The sequence below is a fragment of the Microtus pennsylvanicus genome, chromosome 12 (genome assembly GCF_037038515.1).
Source record: "Microtus pennsylvanicus isolate mMicPen1 chromosome 12, mMicPen1.hap1, whole genome shotgun sequence".
In the NCBI taxonomy this organism is placed as follows: Eukaryota; Metazoa; Chordata; class Mammalia; order Rodentia; family Cricetidae; genus Microtus; species Microtus pennsylvanicus.
The window spans coordinates 29,121,591-29,133,694 of record NC_134590.1 but is presented as its reverse complement, the minus strand read 5'-3'; the positions used below and the strand labels follow the sequence as shown (position 1 = coordinate 29,133,694).

General features: G+C 46.6%; 1 protein-coding gene and 1 pseudogene across 3 annotated transcripts in view; both read right to left on the bottom strand.

Moving 5' to 3' along the window:
* Fryl (FRY like transcription coactivator) overlaps nt 1-12,104 on the bottom strand; it is a 225,016-nt gene that overhangs the window by 186,582 nt on the left and 26,330 nt on the right. The window lies entirely within an intron of this gene.
* Nucleotides 7,725-8,959, bottom strand: LOC142832560 (sn-1-specific diacylglycerol lipase ABHD11 pseudogene; annotated as a pseudogene).

Sequence of the window (12,104 nt, the reverse complement as noted above, 5' to 3'; positions counted from 1 at the left end):
GCTGGATAGCAAGATTAGGATGGGATCGTTTGTAAAAGTAAAGCAGAAAACACAGAAGGATGTGTGAAAAAACGGGGGGGGGGGGGGGCTATGCATTCCACACAGCTGCAAAACACAGACGCACTGTGAACAATCATGAGAAGACCACCTGGCTACGTGAAACAAGCAAGTGACAGAAGAACACAGTGTTGGATTCTGTATTTAAGAAAATAGCATGTTAAGCTGGGTGTGGTAGCACATGCCTGTAATTCTAGCACGTGGGGGTGGAGACAGGAGGACCCCGGCGTTCGATACAGTGCATCAGATGCCAGCTTAGGCTGCAGAAGACCTTGTCTCAAATGGAGCTGGTGGTCTCAACAGCACTTAAGTTACATCAGAAGAGGGTCAAAGGATCACCAGAAGAGGACGGTAAGGGTGCAGGCGTGGGAGAGGTAAGGGCTGTCTTATCGTTTGACTTCTGAAACATGTGTTTCCAACAAAATTCAACTCCAAACAAGTTCTCAAAATGAGCTGATTCCTCCAGATTCATAAAGTTATGTACCCCAGGGTCGCCTTTCTGGGGGGGAAAAATGGCTACTTCCCTCCTTGTCCCTCAGAAGGACCCCGGAATCCAACACTCTCTGAACGGGCCCTCTAAAATGTCCACAGCAATGACTTGACTCGAGAACTCAAACGCCTAGAAAGTTCTACACGCAAATGCTGTTTATTTCCAAAAAAAAAAAAAAAAAAGGCATCTGAAGTGGGGTAAAAATAAATTATGGTTTACTGGAAGATGCAGCATGCATTACACTTAACCTAGAGCTTGTAACTGAATATGATGGATTAACCACAAATTCTTTTAGTGGGGTTGTAGTTTTATCAGTTGAGAATTTTGTACAATGTGTTTTGGTTCATATTTATCTCCCTCTTAACTCTTCCCAGATTCACCCCCATTTCCCCAACCCTACCTTTGTGTCTTTTTTTTTCTTAAACTTGTCAAGACCAATTTGTGCTGCCCAAATATTTTGTGGCGTGTGCCTTCCACTGGAGTGCGGTTGACCTACCAGACAGAAAACTGCCTCTCCCTCTCCCAGAAGCTAAGGACGGGATTTCCGTCCCACCTCCCTTCTCCATCACGGAACTTGGTCTGGCTCGGGCTTGCACAGATCTTATGGACACTGTCACAACGGCTGTGAGTCCCTCTGTGCAGCTGCCTGCTGTGTCCAGAAGCCACTGCTTCCCTGCAATCATCCTCTGCCTCAGGCTCTTACTCTCTCTACTCCTCTTTCACCACGATCCCTGAGCCCTGGGAGGAAGGATCCGTGTATCCGTTCCCTTTAGGGCTGAGCGTTCTGCATTCTGCTGTTTCTGGTGACTTAGCAAATTGTGGGTCTCTGTGTTAATCACCATCTACTGCAAATCGATGCTTCTCTGTTTTTACTCTGTCCCTGAGCCGCTCTGATAGAGTATAAAAGTTCAAAACAAAAAATAAATAACCCAAAGATTTTAAAAAAGAACGGGATGAATGAAAGAGGCAATCTTTGGGCTGGAGAGATGGCTCAGTGCTAAGAGCACTGGTTGCTCTTCCAGAGGACCTGGGTCCGATTCCCAGCACCACATGGTGGCTTACATCTATCTGTAACGTCAGTTCTGGGGATTCTGACACCCACACACATACATGCAGCCAAAACACAACATAAAATAAAAATAAACTAATAAAAAAAGAAGCTCCTCAATAAGAAAAGAAAAAAAGAGGCAATCTTTAGTAAGATAAATTTAATATAGTTCCAAAAACAATGTGCAGAAATGTTACTAAGCAAAGAAATAAAACTAAAATTTAAAAATTGGTGTATTCACTAATATATATAGTGCATTACAGTAGACATTGTAATAGACATATAAAGTGCATGTATATTCAATATATGTATGTATACAGTACTATATATATATATATATATATATATATATATATATATATATATACAAGTATATTCAACATATACAGTAGATACTTGGTATTTGTTGAATTGTTACTAGCAGCAAGGGTTCTTCTGAGGGACAATCACGGATATACAATGCCAAAATAAATTTAAAATATGAAAGGAAAATACTTTTATTTCTAGGCAGTGGTTTAAAATAAGTGATGTTTCAGTTATGATCAGCTGATCTGGTCTGTCACCTGGGTACCCTGTCCCTTTAAGACACAAGCACGCCCCCTCCCAGGCCCTCCCCTCCCTCTGATAGAAGCAGATACCCGGCTTCCTCTCTTTCCATCTCTCTCTTCCATCTCGCTCTCCCTCCCTTCATAACCCACTGGATAAACTCTAGACTTACTCTGCATGATGTATCTGCCTGTCTCTCGCCGGCCACGGTCCCCCCCACAAGGCCTGGGGTCACCAGCCACAACCCCTCGTGGGATCACAGCCCTTCGTGAGACTGGCCTTCCCACCTTATGTCTTTAAAAAAAGAATAACAGTTTCTCTTCCACTTTTCTCCCAAACAGTTGTTATAATGATGAACAGAAAACCCACTCTTCAAAGTAAAATCTCATGAGGAAGGTGCTAGGATGGACGTCTGTGCCCGCTCCCAAATTCACATTCTGACACACTAACTCAGTAGAGGACGTGGGGACTTTCAGGGGAGCCAGGTCGTGAGGGTGGGGTCCCCAGAGTGGCAATGCTACCGTCCCTAAAGGCACAGGAGAGCTTGCTTCCTTTATCTACCAAACCAGGAAGTGGGCTCTCTCCAGATACCAGATCTGCCTTGGCCATAGGCTTCTCCACCCCCAGGACTTGACTCAGCAATACATGGCATTCCACTGCCACATTCCGTGCCGACTAAGGCTGATGGCACTAGGCAATAAGAACATGGCTAAAACCCTCACATACCACTAGTGGGAACAAAAAGTCAGAAGAGCAACTCCAGAGAAATCTATATGATCTCCAAAGGATAAACACCACCCAGGAATTCCACTCTTGGGGTTACAAACACAAAATGAAAATATATACCCCCACAAAATGCATGGTTATCATACCCTTTTATGCAATTGCCAAGGGTGGAAATAACCCAAACGTTACCCACTAATTAATGGTCAACTGAGGTACGGGTACCTGCTGAAGTATTACACTACCACAGGAAGAAACAATGTACTGACGTGTTACACAATGTAAATATACTAACTGAAACGAGCTGACGTCCATAGCAGACAGATCTACACACAGAGAAAAACAGATGAGCAGGCGCCTAGGAACCGAAGCAAAAGGGGGAACGATGAAAACACAACAATCAACTGCGGAGATGCAACTGTCTGTGAGTTCACAGTAGCCGCGACTTGTAGTAGACTTTAAGTTGGTAATTCATAGTGGTATGGGAATTATTATCTCAACAAAACTGGTGCTCTCTTAAAAAATAACTATACTCAAACTTGTTTATCAATAACCTAGTACCTGCAACATTATTTGCTATGTTGCTCCTTTATAGTCTGGGAAAGCCTTGGGCCTAAACATCATACCAGACTCCTGCCAGCCATAAGAGCAAGGAGAGCCAAGGCTTCTGGATTTCAGCCTCCAGAAAGGCTATTGGAGTCAGAGGGTCCAATGCATTTTTCTCCTAACAGAACTACATGGCAGCCAGGAAGAAAAAATTTGTCCTATAATCTGCTCAGGTCAGTGTGTTTATTCTAATTATGTAATTTAGCCAAGTATTACACATCAAGAATGAGAGTGAAAAGAAAATGTTTTGTCTCTAAAAATGAACTTTTATGACCTAAAGGAAATCACTCTAAAACACATTGTACAGAAAATGCCCTGACTGTATTTCAAAAGATTAGCAAATTTAAAATATTTATATATCTAGTTATAAAGTGTTTAAAGTATGTACTTTCCAACTTATTTCAAACAAGTTTCCTTTTCGTGTGTGTGTGTGTGTCTGTGTATGTCTGTGTGGTGTCTGTGTGTTTATGTGTGTGTGCGCGTACGCTCACATGAGTGATTATGCGTGTGCATGGAAAAGCCTGAATGACTTGACTTTGGTGTCTTCCTCGATCTCTGCAATTTACTCCCTGGCACAAGGTTTCTCTGGGTCAAGAGCTCGGTGTGTCCTGCCTGCACTAGCTCACAGCTCTCTCTGAGGAGTCCCTGCCTTTGCCTCCCAAGTCCTGGAAGGACAGTACTGAAAAGGGTGCTGAGATCCCAACTGTGACCCTCATGGTTGCCTGGCATGCACTTTCTCCTCGGAGTCATCTCCCCAGCCCCTTAAATAATAAGTTTTCTGTTAAATAATCAACTGTCAGCATATTAGGCTACAAATATTATATGAGAAAGCCTCTGAAGTTATTGGGGGGTGGGGGAAGAGTGTTGTTTGTTGCTTTAAAGATGGGAAGTCATATGCCCCGGGTAGGCCTCAGCTTCATTATGTATGTCATGGAGATCGGCCCTAGACCCCTAAACCCTTCTGTCCTCATCTTCACCGTGCCTGGCTGTATACGTTATTATTCTAAGGAACTAATACAGGGACTAGACAAGATGGCTCGTTCAGCAGTCAAGAACACTGCCTGCTCTTGCAGAAGACTCGGGTTCAAATTCCAACAGCCTCGTGGCAGCTCACGACTGTCTGTAATTTGGTCCTAGAGAACACCACAGCCTCTTCTGGCCTCATTGGCAATTCACGTACATGGTGCACAGGCATATACGAAGGCCAAACACCCATACACATAGAACAAAAATAGATAAACCTTGCTTTAAATGGACTAACACATGTTACTATTACTCTAAAGAGTGCCCAGCCCTGCTGAGTACCCTCTGAAGAAGACACCTGGCTTGTCAAGTCTCCACACCAATTGCACCCCCATCATCTCGATGACACTCCATCTCTTCCAATTGCACCCCCATCATCTCGATGACACTCCATCTCTTCAACTGGATGCAGCGGCCCAAGGCCAACCCCATTTGGTCAACTCAGGCCCCTGGAGTCCCCCCTTCCCAGGCACTTCACCCCCTGGACATTTTACTTCTAATCCTCCTTTTTCCAAAGCTAAACTGCATCTCACCTATGTATTCAGGTGACTGTTGTATCAAAATGAAAACGAAGCCCGCAAAACTGGAAAATCTCCTCAGTCATTTACACTCACGTATGAACTCCATGGGCCTCTTCTCTGTTGGGAGCAGTGAGACCCACAGATCCTGAATTTCTTGTAAGCAACTTGTTTTCCCCTGATCTGAGTGCCTACAGCTGCTCTGAGCACGAGACCTTCAGGAGTTCCTGATGGCAGGAGAGTGGTTTCTGGTGGGTTTGGCTGGGGCGTGGCTATCTCTATATAATCTGCCCCTGAACACATTAAAGGAGGCATTCTTGGGGAATTCAAGGATGACCCGTGTCTCTGTCTTTCTGTCTGTGTGTGTTTGTGTATTTTAACCTTCAGCCCCCTTGCCCGAAGCTCGCGTACTGGTTGGGTAATAGCGCACCAAGGGCAGACACGGGGCGGGGGGGGGGGGGGGGGGGGGGGGGTGTACGGTGAGCGGCACTTCTCCTCCTAGGACCACACAGCTCCACCTCCCTCTTTTTAAAAAAATTATTCGTACACTATTATTGTAGGTTTTTTTGTTGTTGCTGAGGAAGCTCCCTCCCTCCACCATATGGGTTTCAAGGTTGTAACCCCAGTCATCATGTTTACCTGCTGAGCATCTATCTCCATAGCCTGCCTTTCTTGTGATTCGCCTTACTCAATCAACCATGAGCTGTGACTCCCAGTCCTGGAGTACTAAAACAGAAAATACCCTTCCACTTGACCACAACAAAAGGCTAAGTGGGAATCCTACTTGCTCTCTGCCCTTCCTTCTTTAGGGACCTTACTGTATCCCAAGCTTTGCTTCCTAAGACACAGTGCGGCCAGCAATGCCTACCGGATAGTAGGGGACCGCACTGTCCTGGGAGTCAAGATTGTAATGAAAAAGACAAAACCACCAACCTATGTCCCTAACGTTCTCTCGACTCCGCTTCATACAAATATGTCTCACACAGTCCTGCACCTACATCTGCCGGCCCCTTTCTGCGATTTGGAATGTCCTGCCTTTGTGTCTATGAACTGAAACACTTCTAAAGATGTTTTTAAAGTAGAAAGCCTCTTACCCACTCAAGAGCCTTTGGCTTCTCAGCCGCAAAATGAGAACAATGCCTTTAAGGGCTATTTCATGAAGCTTCCAAAGGACTGTAGAAGTACCCTGAGGACTGTTTGGTGTAAACTTAGAACAATCACTGGCAGGTGTCACTCAACACTTCTGCGTTGTTGTTTTGTGAGCACAATGAGAACCCAAGAAACATTTTCTCAATTGACAGAACAATGGAAAATGCCTTTTCCAGCCACCAAAGAGCACCTCGGAGAAGGAAAGAGAATTTCCAACAGAGCTTTCATCTTGTGGGAATCTCACAGACACACTATGCCAGAACCCACTACTTGATGGCTCTTGATTCACTGACACATATGGAAAATGCGAAGGGGGGGAGGGGAATCTGTGGGGTGTGTGTGTGTGTGTGTGTGTGTGTGTGTGTGTGTGTGTGTGTGTGGTGATGGTCATGACATGTCCTCTGCCATCCTACCTGTTTCATAGCGCACACAGGATATTCACACCCACGTCCAGTCACCACCATCATCGGACTCCAGCTCTCTCTGCATCTTGCAAAACTCAGTACCCGTGACACAGTGATGCCCCATTACCCTACCTCGGCCTCTTCCAGCCAACCACCCCTTACCGTCTCAGTGAACTGATGACCTGGTATCTCACACCACTGGAATCACAGCTACCTGCCCTCTGGGGATCTGGCTTATTTCACCAAGCACAACGTCTTCAAGGTTTATACCTGTTACTTTGCTTTTCAACAAGATCTTCAAGCCTACTCAAGGACACGGCTTAAGTACACTGTAACTGACGTATATTATTGGCACTGCCCCGAAGATCTGGATGACTCAGACAAAAGGGGGGGGGCATATCCCTCACTTGGCTGTGGGCATTGTGCCAGGTACTCTGGTAGGTGCGTTTCCCACGCCTCTTAATTAAGCCCACACAACTCTAAGGAGGTAGTTACTGTGACTCTCAATCAAACAAAGAGAAGAGAGGTTCGGAAGCACTGCAATCCCGTTTTCATCATGGAGCGTTTATCACCAGCTGACCCAAGCTTGTTCACATTTATGTATTCCATTCCACAACTGTCTGCATGGAAAGCCGCTGTTACTTTAACCCACCCACGGTGGGCGGGGTGGAGATCAGACTGAGTGACGTCACATGGGGAATGTGTCACATGTCTGTTACACACAGGTGTTCTTTGAGTACTCACACCTCCACCATTCGGAGGTCACAAACGACGGCAAAAGTGTGTCCATGTAAGCACAGCTTACAGCCCAAACGTCCTCGCTGGCCCTTCTCAAACTCTCGTCCATGAATGCTTTTCTTAGATGCTCAGAAAGCGGATGGCATCATTACTGCCAGACATATTTAGGGTTTGTTCCTGGATACAGATTCAGAGACCATAAAACACAAAGAAGATAAAAGCCTAGTCTAGAAATCCAGTGTTTTAGAAAGGCAAACATTGGTTTTCTATTTTTTTTTTTATGAGACAGGGTTTCTCTGTATAGCCCTGGCTGTCCTAGAACTCAGTTTGTAAACCAGGCTGGCCTCAAACTCACAGAGATCCACCTGCCTCTGCCTCCCAAGTGCTAGGATTAAAGCTTGTGCTACCATCACCCGCCTAAATTTTTTTTAAGAGAACTGCCTTTATTTATTAAAGGGCTGGGCGACCTCTGTACCTCTGAGCCCTCTCAGTGCCCACCTGAATTGTTCTATGCAGAAGCAGGCAGCCCAGAGTTCCCTGTCTGCTCTTTCAAGAAGCCATTTCTTAGGCCAAGAAGCTGCTGACAGCATCCAAGTCTTAGGGTTTGTCACTGTGGACCCAGTGGCCAGCATTAGGCACATTCTGAATCTGGGCTTGAGGAAAGAGACGCCTAATCTCTGAGTGGTGGCTGGGTTGTAACATAGCTAGAATATCCACCAATCAGAAAGAGAGTTGGCCCCGAGTAGGATTCATGCTGCTGTGGGAAGGTCAGAATCTTGTCCAAGTGCTGAGCTAAAGTCTCCAAGTTCACTCTCCAAGAGAACCGCCCATCTACCTCCACCAGGTTAGTGAGCGAACCTCCGAATGGCTGGGTCCTTGACAGTGGCACTAAGTTGTGCATCTATCAGTTTTCAAGCCTGGGAGTGCGGCACCTTCTCCGGGATATCAGCGGCCTTCATGGCTGCTATGTAGCTTCCTAGATATGATCCAGGTGTGGTAGGAACCTACTGGGCTTATGTCTACAGCAACCAATCGCTCCACAACATCTGGCCTCTGCAGTGGCAGCAGCAGCATGGCTGTCTTTCCTCCCATGCTGTGGCCAACGAGAATGCAGGGCACCAGGCCCAGCTGTGGCAGGAGGCCCTGAAGGTCCTGACTCATGTCCTCGTAGCTTGCATCTGGATGGTGGGGATTGTCACCATGGTTCCGAGCATCCACTGTCAACACCCTCCTGCTGGTTCTTTGGACCATCACCTTGGCGATGGAGTTGAAGTTGGTTTTGCTGCCGAAGAGTCCATGCAAAAAGACGATGGTTGGGAGTGTCGCCTCTCCATCTAGAAGGTTATAGGAGAGCGGCAGCGGCCTCGGTTCGGCGTTTCCTTGTCCACTACCGCGGCTGCTACTGAAGGTGACAGGCGCCGCCGAGCATCTGGGAGAAGAGGCACCAAGCTTCCCACGCTGGACCCTCCATGCTCGCGCCCAGCGGAGCATGCCCACACTTACTAGCCTATAGCGTGTGCTTCCTACGGATTGTCCTCTAAATTTTGTTTCTAAACAAATTACCTGAAGACTCTCTTTTTTAACTCAGGGTGAGAGATCAGACTGTGTCTACACACCTCGCGTACATGTCTTACATTGTTATGGTTTGAATCTGAAATAGCTCTCAAGAGCTCAGTTTTGGACTTTTGTTCTCCAGTGGGTGGTGTTATTTGGGGAGGTTGTGGGGTCATTAGGAGATGAAGCCTAACTTGAAGAAAGAAATCACTAGAATTGGGCCTCACAGGGTCATAGCCTGGTACCTGACCCCTGTCAAGCTCTCTGATTCCTGGTCACTGTGTTCCAATCTCTCCCTGCCATAGACTCTGTGCACCCTCAACTGAGCTGATCCCCCCTGCTTTCCCCTCCTTGATAGACTGCAACCTTCTGAATGTGAGTAAAAGTAAATGTTTCCGTCTCTGGTTGCTGGTTGTGCTCACAGCAACGGAAAAGTAACCGTGTAAATAATACTACATACAAAAATACGCATTTTTCCCTTTTCCTTTGGACTGAAGTGTCCCATGTTGCCCATTTTCTTCCTTACAGTTAACTAAAACTCTTTATTACTTTTGAAAGTCATTAAAAACTAAATACGTACTTCTAGCTTTCTCAATGTATCTTTCTTCCCAAGCTAATGACGTGAACTACCTCTAGAATGTAAAATGGTCTGGAAAGAAGCTGGGTTTTTCTTAAGGGCTTCCAGTAGATCCCTGCTTACAATCGAAGTCTGCATGTCCCATTAAACTGTTGTTTTCAGAAAGTAATTTCTTTTGATCACAGTATGAAAAATGCTAGTCAGTTGAAAGGAAAAAAAGTACTGTGTTCACAAAATAACTTTATCCTCATCCATGCAAGAAGCCAGTGGTTTCCTTTCTGTGGGAAACAATAGGCCTTGGGAAACACATTCCCTGCTAAACGTCTTTGGCATTTTCCACACACAATTGGTTCAACTTCCTAATAATCACCATTTACCAGAAATGTGAAAGATAAAATCTATCCCGATACACAATGAGACTAAGCAAGCCAAAAGGAGACAGAAAGAAAATCGCAAAGGCTCCCTGAAGAAAGCCAGGGGAGTCAATACTCCTGAGCCAACACAAACATCCCCCTAGCTAACCTTTAAGATGGAGAATGGCAGCCTCAAGGTGACAAAGTCTCATTGCTTTCTTCCTTCTGAAGGAGGAGGGTCACACCCATGAGCACACCCACACCTTCTAACATCCCCTCTACCGTGAGGGAGTGGGGGAAGTCCCTCAGTTACTTCAGCATTTTCGTCTCCTTCTAAGACAAAAGCCTCCAAACAGTGGTCTCCCTTTAGTACTTCATCCTCTCCTTCTCAGTCTCCTTCACCCGTCCTGACTGTACTCCCAGGAGCCACTGTTCCCAACGCTCTCCACAGCTCCTGAAACTTGGGTCAGAATCCCATCCGAATCTTCAGTGCACTCAAAAGGCAGCGTGTCTCCCTCCATATCTTAAAACACTCTCCAATTGGACCATGAGATGCCACATGCTATCCTAGCTTTAGTTTGCCTGTTTTATGAGACAAGGATCTTGCTGTGTCGATCATGCGGCTGCCTTAGCCTCCAGAGTACTAGGATCAGCCATGGAACGCTGTTTTCTTTTTTGTTTGGGGGGGGTTAATTAATTTATTTATTTATTAAGGATTTCTGCCTCCTCCCCGCCACCGCCTCCCATTTCCCTCCCCCTCCCCCGATCAAGTCCCTCTCCCTCATCAGCTCGGAAGAGCAATCAGGGTTCCCAGACCTGTGGGAAGTCCAAGGACCGCCCACCTCCATCCAGGTTTAGTAAGGTGAGCATCCAAACTGCCTAGGCTCCCCCAAAGCTTTTCTTCCTCTCCCCAGGCACCCCTCCTCCGCTTCAGTCCCCACCCTCCTGCTCACCGATGTTACCTCCGAGGCCAGCTCCCCAGAGGGCTCACATTCAAATCTGGCTATGCCAGGACAGAGCTGCCATCTGGGACTCAGGCCTCCCTCTCCTCTGACACCAGCCTGGCAGATGCATTGTCCACTGGACTCACCTAAAGGATCCCAAGCTCAACTCTTCCTGTACCCAAATCTTTGCCTGTCCCTCCTGTGGTGCTTAGGTGCTTGGCAAACACAGCCATGGCTCCTCGAATAGTGCTTCTCGTAGCCTTGACATTAAATCAGCACCTTTCCCAAACCTGGCCATTTCTCTCCAGGGCTGCTGCTACCTCGGTCACTGCCACTGTCCTCTCTGTCTCAAACCCATGCTTAACAGTGTTTCACAGACATGAGGAAACACATGGGCTCTCTTTCCCCTACTCTAGCCATAGCCAGCTTTCCAGTTAAAACAAATTTCCACAGGACGCGCCTGCGCACATGCTCCCTCCATTCATCCAGACCATGCAAATGCCACCTCCCCAAAGAGGCCTCATGAACACCCCTATGCAAATTAACTGCTGCCCCCCATGCTCTCAATAACTTGATTTCTCCACAATGTCTACACTTGCCCCCCTGATGAGGCAGACACTTCCAAGACAGCCGTTAACCACCATGGCCACATTTCTCCCAAGACAGCCATTAATCACCATTTCCTTACTCCAAAGACTCAATAACCAATCGTTGCTTAGGTAAACCCTGCCATGGATGACACTAACTTTGAAAACATCCAGTGTCTTGCTCATATTTTACTCAATAAAATGAACACTGAATATCAGCAAAGCCCTGCATTTCCATTTGGCTGCTCTTGAAGGAGGTGGCCCAGAGAAACCGCAAGAGAGCTGAGCGCGTCTGGAATCTTCACTGCCACTGTGCGCCCTTTCTCCCGTGCTGAGGTGCAACCCCGAATCTTCAGAAGATGATATATCTTCAACGGGCTCCTCTCTTCCTATGCAGTAACTCAATCAAGCTACGTGCAAACAAGCTTTAAAGGGAGAGAAGCCCTCAGAGGACGACCTAAGGTAACCTTGTTTCCTGCTTTAATGCCTGCCCCAGTGACTGCCACAAAAGAAAATATCCAAGCAGCTTAACAATTAGAAAGGAAAATGCCCCACTTTGTGCCGAATGTTGAGTTTGTTGGGGTTTTTGTTGTTGTTGTTATTTGCTTTCACAATTATTTATTTATTGGGGGCCGGGGGTGCACATGCATACCATGGCATAGGTGTAACAATTTTGACTCTCTCCTCCCACCATGTGGGTTCCTCAGATCCAACTCAAGTCCGCAGGCTCGGCAGCCAGTGCCCTTAGATCCTGAGTCACCTCACAGGCCCCCAAATCATGAATTAC